The sequence below is a fragment of the Lycium barbarum genome, chromosome 7 (assembly GCF_019175385.1).
Source record: "Lycium barbarum isolate Lr01 chromosome 7, ASM1917538v2, whole genome shotgun sequence".
Taxonomy (NCBI): Eukaryota; Viridiplantae; Streptophyta; class Magnoliopsida; order Solanales; family Solanaceae; genus Lycium; species Lycium barbarum.
Window position 1 is genome coordinate 93118189 of NC_083343.1, and position 8014 is coordinate 93126202.

Here is an 8014-nt window from a genome sequence, read left to right on the forward strand (position 1 = left end):
TCGTAACCTACCTCAAATATCGAACAAGAGCCACATACTACTCCACCCGAGCCTTCCCCTTTCAAAGCATTGCAGAACGATCGAAGTCTAAATATTAACAATGATAAGTACATGACCACAACAAGTCAACTAATCGGAAAATGAGACGGGTGGATAATCACTCAAAATACCCAAAATACCCCTATCAAATCACAAGGGCAAAATCGAAAATTAAGGGCGAAATTACACTACCAAAATCCCATTAGACAATAACCCTAATTTCATGGATTTCTAACAACAATTGGTCCCCCCCCCCCCCCCCCCTCCCTCCAAACCCCAAATTGGTAAGAACCCTAAATTTATGAATTGATTCTATAAGCCAAGAGAGAGTCAATCCTAGAATCTATTAATCCACAATTTTAGATGATAGAATCAGCAATTAGAACAACAATTATCAATTAGGTTAGAGGGTTTAATGATTAACAACTTAGGTTTCTATAACCCATCGCCCTCAATAAACATTAACTACCATAGATACTGGTAAAGGAATGATAAAAGCAAGATTAAGTGTTTTTTTAAATGAAAACCACCAAAACAGTGGATATTTATTGAAAAAGAAAAAGGTTTGTACAGAACTAGCCAAAAAACTAGTTAGAAAATAACAAGAAAGCAAAGATGCAACAACAAACTATACATAAAACAAAGCTAGAATTCCTATAGTCTTGACTTGCATCCATCTATCTCATCTCCAAGCTCTCACCAGATGAAATGGATTCAAATCACTTGAATTTTCTTCAGACTGCAGGTTTGTAGCCTCACTTCCTGTAATTTCCTTCTGCAAATGCAAGAGAACATATCCAATGTGTGCTGTCCTTGGTATATAAGCTGCATTTAGCCTCATCTGTTTAAGTTATCCAGCATGGAGATGAGCATGCATGCACACTAATACCACCCATCCTGAACTTCTCAAACAACTAGACTAGATGCAGTAACAACTGTCCCACAGCCTTCCATCATACACATGCTAAAGAAAGCAGTTTATAAGCATTTAAGCAAATCAGTTGCTTCAAACTCTAGTGTCTGATGCATATATGATTCTCAGATTTGGAATATGAGCCTTATCAATGTTCAATAGTTTCCTAGCCATAAAAGGCAGCTTCTGAAAAGTGTTAAATTACTGTGTACCTGCAAAATCAAAAACATAGTTAGCTAAAAAATCTACCAGGCAGTTTCCCTCCCTATATATGTGATCCACTTCAACAGTCTGCCCTCATATCAATCTGTTGATGTCCTTTAAGATCATACTAATACACCATGGACCTTCCCATATTCCTCTAATGAACATCTTCATGGCTAAGGAGTCAGTTTCTAACAATAAAGGATACAGTTGATGATCCATACAATACTTAATTCCTTGCTTGATGGCCACAACTTCAACAACTAAGTTATTCCCAGCTGCAATCTTTTGAGCTGCTGCATATATCAGATCTCCATTATCATCTCTAATGCAAAATGCCATTGAACTAGGACCTGGATTTCCTCTTGAAGCACCATCACTGTTGCACTTATACCAACCACTTGCAGGCACTCTCCATGTCACAGTTGTGCACTTCAGGCTTGGCCTAAACTGTTCAAAGTAATCAGTAATATTAGGCTACTTATGAGGGATGTGCTGTCAAACTGGATACCTTACTTTGCATAGCAAGTGAATGTTCTGAGAAATTTCATGGATCACTCTATGCATAGACATTGAGCCTCGATGAAGCTTTGTGCTTCTCTATTTCCATATTTTCCACATGATCATTCCTAGTACTGCTTTAATGATAGGTTTCAACTTATAATGACAATTAGTATTCCACCATATTTGCACTACTTGTTTCACCTGAGAGCAATTCATTTGTATACCAGCAACACTACTAAAGACCTTCTAGATATATTGTGCAACTTCACCATTCAGAAATAAATGATCAATGGTTTCCTGCTGTTGATTCCTGCAGGAACAGCACCTAGATACTACATTTATTCCAATGCTAGCTAGCACTTCATCAACAGGTAGCTTAAACTTCCATAATCTCCATAAGAAAAAGGATATCTTAAAAGGGACCCCTTTTATCCATAGCTGTTTATACACTGTAGAGATATGGCCTTTTTGTCTAAGCAGATTCCAGGAACTTGAAACAGTAAACTTCGCAGAGCTAGTCATCATCCACCATGCCTTGTCCCACAAAGTTGAACTTTTCTTCATCAGAAGCTCTTCTTGAATATGATTAACAATTTCACCTGGTAGTAGTTGTTGTAGCTTATGGAAATTCCAATCATTTCCATCTAGTAGTTTAGATACATCTTCCACAATTTCATCAATGAGTTGATCAGGTACTGTATAGTACAAGGCTCCTACTTTTGTCCAGTTATCAAACCAGACATTAGCAGTTCCACTCTTAGTTTCCCACCATATTTCCTGTTCTATACTATCTCTTGCTTCTAACATCATCTTCCAAACCTGTGTACCTTTCTTCCATTGGACATACTGCGGATATTGCTTCTTGCAGTATTTGTTCCATAGGTAATTGGCCCATAGTGAGTTTGAGGTTCTAAAACTCCACCATAATTTAGCGCATAGTGCCTTTGACACATCAAAAAAGGATCTGAAGCCCAAACCACCCTCCTCCTTAGGAAAACACATATTAAGCCATGCAAACCAATGCTTAGATTTGACATCTTCCTTATTACTCCAAAAACAATTGGCAAAAATCTGATGTATTTCCTTGATAACACATTTTAGAGGTTCCACTGCAGATAATAGATGTATAGGGACACTTTGAAGTACATTTGATATCAGCACAGCCTTTCCTCCAGGTGATACCAACCTCCCTTTCCAAGCTTGCAGTTTATCCTTTACTTTTTTAATAAGTTCAGAATAATCTGTTTTCCTCTTCCTAGCTTGAGAAATTGGGCATCCTAAGTACACAAAAGGAAAAGAACCTCTGGAAAATCCTATAGTTGTTGCCACCCCTTGTACAATATTCTGTGAAACTTTAGCAAACATATAAAATGAACTTTTCCTTTTGTTAATCAGCTGACCAGACACCTTCTCATAATCCTGTAACACCTTCATGATCATGTTTAGTGAATCATTGTCTGCTGAGGCAAAGATTATGGTGTCATCTGCATATGCCAAATGGTTAAGATTGGCACTCCATTGTGGCATCCCATAACCTTTAAATTCAGATATTTCAAACAATGAATTCAAGGCTCTTGTCAGAACCTCTGCTGATAAAATGAACAAAGCAGGTGACAAAGGGTCAGCCTGCTTGACACCCCTAATTGAGTGAGACAAGCCATGAGGTTGACCCATTAACTAGCACTGAGTACCAGTTATTAGCCAACAATCTCCTTACTAAATCCACACTCCTTTTTGCAAACCCCATCTTCCTGAGTACCTTTGTTAAAAATAACCATGATACTCTATCATAGGCTTAGTCATATCAAGTTTCAAAACTACATTTGCAGGTTTTCCTCTCAATCTGATGTCAGACACAATTTCCTGAGTCAATAAGACATTTTCAATGATGTTTCTCCCTTTAACAAAACCAGACTGATTAGCTGAAATGAACCTAGGAAGAATATGATCAAGCTTGTCATGTAACACTCTAGAAATTATCTTGTTTATGAAGTTGCTAAGACTTATTGGCCTCATATCAGAAAATGTCTCAACTTCATTTTTCTTAGCAACAATACAAGATTTGTGTGTGTTATAGACTTAGGAAGAGTGTGACCCTCAAAGTAAGTGCTCACCAGCTTATGCATATCAACACCAACTATATCCCAACATGACTGGTTAAATAAACCTGATAAACCTTTAGGGCCACTTGCACTATCCCTAGCTAGTTCAAAACTGCTTGCCTGACTTCTTCAAGACTTGGAATACTGCAAAATACAGCATTATCCTCCTCTATCACCAATTTTTGAATATGCTCCAATAATGAAAACTCCTCCTGCTGAGGCTCTTGAGTGAATTGCTTCTGATAAAAGGAAATTGCCTCATCTGCTAGATTGTCAGTCCCTTCAATCCAAGTACCATCAGAGTTTTGTATTCTTTTGATCTTAGTTCTCTTCCTTCTGCCCTTCACTATATTATGGAAGAATTTTGTATTTCTATCTCCTTCTGCAAAACAGTAAAAACCAGCTTTTTGTCTCTAAAATTCCTCCTTATAATGCATATATTTCTTCAGTTCAGCTTGTGCTCTTTGAAGGATCATTCTATTACCTTCTGTAGGGAATTCCTCAAACAACTCTTCTTTGATTCTAACTATCTCCTCTCTAATGCTCAGCTGTTTGAAAATGTCCCCAAAAGTATGCTTACTCCACTGTGATAGAGCAGATTTCACACTTTTCAATTTCTGCTTAAAAGCCAGAAAAACATCAGCTGAATCCCCTTGCCAATGTTGCCTAACTACATCAGGAAAATCCGCATGCTCAGTCCAAAATTTCAAAATTTTAAAAGTTTCAATAAATGTTTGAGTTTGATCAGTACAAGATAATAACAAAGGTGCATGATTAGACCCAGTCCTTGACAGATGATCTACTTCAATTTGACCAAACCAGGATTGAAACAGGTCATTAACAAGCATCCTATCCAACCTTTTGAAAATGCATTCTCCATTTGTTCTACCATTCCACCATGTAAAAAGGGCTGCCTTTGAAGTTAACCTCAGACAACTCACAGGAATTGACACAACAAGGAAAATCTTCATATTCCGAAGGGAAAACAGGCAAGCCTCCAATTTTCTCTTCTTCATTCAGAATTACATTAAAATCACCACCTATTAGCCATGGTATTGACATAGTGGTTGAAAGATTACACAAACAGTCCCATAAATTCACTCTTTCCATTTCATCACACTTTGCATACACCATAGTAACTACCATGTTTTTATTGAATTCTAGAAAAACAGCTTAACAGTAATTTGTTGTGCAGTATCCTCCAAAATATCCACATCAATGTTTTTATTCACAAAAAACCATATTTTACCATTGCAATTAGCCTTGGCATACTGCATACCAATTTTCCTTATATATTGATCAACAATGTCTCAAATGTTGGAAAGGTTCCATAAAAGCTATCAGGAAGAACTTGTGGTGCCTGTGCAACATCTGCACTCTATGAAAAGCTTTTTGAGTTCTCACTGATCTAATATTCCAAAAAAGAGCCTTCATCAGCATTTATAACTAGATTTAGAAGTACCTCTTTTTGGCATCACCCTTACAGGTTAGATTTCCTGACCTACTTATTTCTTGGCATTTCTTGTACCTTTCACCTGATACTTAGGTGAGAGGTCTGCTTATTTTGTAACATGATCCAATATAGTAGCAATAGCTTGTTCATCATTTAAGCAACTGATATCTTCTGCCTTTCTTCCTACTATATCTGACCCTACATCCAACTCTTCAATATTATGAGATACCAGATCATGTAATTCCCTCATAAGAGAATTTCCCCTTATCTTTGTGACATGTTGATCTTGAGATATTTCTGCCAATTCACTTCCTTCTAGGAGAACATCAGTGACCTGAATTTGACCCTTCAAGTTATTGTCCATCAAGGCCAAATCCATCAAAGCCATGTTATTGTTTTCCATCAAAGCCAAGTTATTGTTTTCCATCAAAGGCTGTTCTTCCACTAATCTTTCCTCATTAGATAGGTCCACTTCAAATTCAGTCAGACTCACCTCTTGTGCTATTTAAAATTGTGATGCTGTTTCCACCTTCATTAGTGCCTCCTTGTGCAGAACTTCAGAACCCTTTAATGTATTCTTCTGCTGTGTCTGCTTTTCTTTTCCATTATTCACCACCACAATGGAAGCTTCTACAACAACTTCAGTCTCCTTTTGCTGTATCAATACACTTTGATCAGCCTGCTGTTGTATCTGGTCATCCTTTCCTTGTGTTAATCCATTATGTCCAATCTCAATGTTGATCACTTCTTCATTGTGAGCTACACTATCAGCATTGATGACCTCAATGGCCTGCTCATCTTCTTGTAAGGCATCAAACTTGTTACGAGTAACTATATCATCAGCCTGTTGACTTTGTTTTTGAGTAGTTTCATCTATGCTTGTAGATGGTGGCTCATCAAACACTCTATTATCTTTCACTACATTCCAATTTTGAGGATCACCAAGCACTTTGCCACTAGCCAATAATCTAGCATTAAACCTCCTTCTATTATTATGTTGATTCTTCATTTTCGTCTTAGGGATTGGGTTTTGAGGAATTTCATGATGAATAACAGCCTTTCCTCTTCCAGGATTAACAGACATGTCCTGTTTATTAACCGCAACATATGAGTTCCCCTTATCTTCACTTATAACCACCTGTTTTCCATTCTCCTGAACATCGGTACCCTTCACCTCATTATCAACATATGCTAATTCAGGGTATAGATTCCAACATTCATCTTCAGCATGACCTTGTAACTTGCATTCACAACAATACTTTGGAAAATAATCATATCTTATCCTTACCTTATCCACTCTAATTCCCTGAGTTTTGTCATCTTCAATTTCCATATTCACATAGGAAGGAAGAATAGCAAACAAGTCTAGCAAAACTTTAACCCGTGCACAACTTGGTCTAGTTCTATTCTCAGTTGCTTTATCTAGGTGTAGTGGAATTCCAACAGCAGAAGCAAGTGAAAATAGAGATTCTTGACCAAAGAAAGTTGGCATAAGATCTGGGAATGAAATCCAAGTAATCACCCTAGATGTTTCTTCATCTATTTTAAACTTAGTATCGTAAATTAAAGGCCTCATTTGATAAGAACATCCATCCCTTGACTGTATATAATATGACCTTTTGGAACATAGATTAATAAAGTTCTCCCTGAGAGATAAACGTATCAATACGTGCCTATGTCTAAATAGACTAATTTCACACTGTCCTTTAATCCCACATTGCGCAGGCACAGTGGTACGTAGTTCTTCCATCTCAGGCTAGCCATAAGAAAATTTACCAATGACGACATATTGTAGTTTCTACATTCATTCCATTTGTTCTACTTCATTTTGTTTCCAACGTAATACTGGTACACTATTACAAAAGGTTACAGTCTTCAAAGGAATAGTTAACGTAGGGTTAGGGTTTTCCACGGGGTTCAAAGTGTGTGGTTTAAACAAGTCATTGTATTTGGTCTTTGAGGTTTCTAGTTGGGTTGGAATATTGTCTATGATAGTGGTGGATGTGTTAGCAGCCTGGCCAGCCATCAACGACGGCTGACCAGTGGCCAATGTGGCCTTCTTCTCGTAAGGACGACTAGGTTAGGGTTTGCATGTAGGGTTTAGGAGAGAGAAGAGAGCTTTTCATCCCCTCACGCACATCAACCACAAAAGATTAAGGTTCAAGAACTTACTCTAAGATAATTCCACCAAAAGTTCTCTAGAAATTTCTCCCAATGCTCTTAGACTTAGGTTTTTGGTGAATAGAACTAATGGTTCAAAATTAGGAACAAAATAGGGAATCTGGTTTAGCGTTCTTCGCTGGGGAGAACCTTTTCCGTTTTCGCGATCTGGCCTCAGTGGATACCTATCCGTTGGGGAGAAACTCATTAACCACGTCAGATTTCTGCTCCTGCGGACCAAATCCCGCTGGGATGAAAACCCTCTGCTGGGGCGAGACACTAGAACCAGCAAATTTCTATTTTCACCAAGTTACAACCCAAAATCCCGACAACCATCCGGGACCTCCCGGATACAAACCAAAAAAGTAGATACAAGTAAAAACATGCTACAAATCCATCTGTGACCTCAAAATTCGCAACGGAGGTCACGTTGACTCAGTCAATCCCCAAACGGCTAAAACCAAGTTTTCAACCAAGCACCCAAAACGCACCCGAAATCCTCGGTAACTGAACCAACCACCCCACCAAATCATAAACTACCCTCCGACCCTTATGAAATTGATGAAATTTCGAAAATGGCCTGTTTACCCAAAAGTCAACTATTGGTCAAACTCTTTTACTTTAGGGTTCTATTTCTTT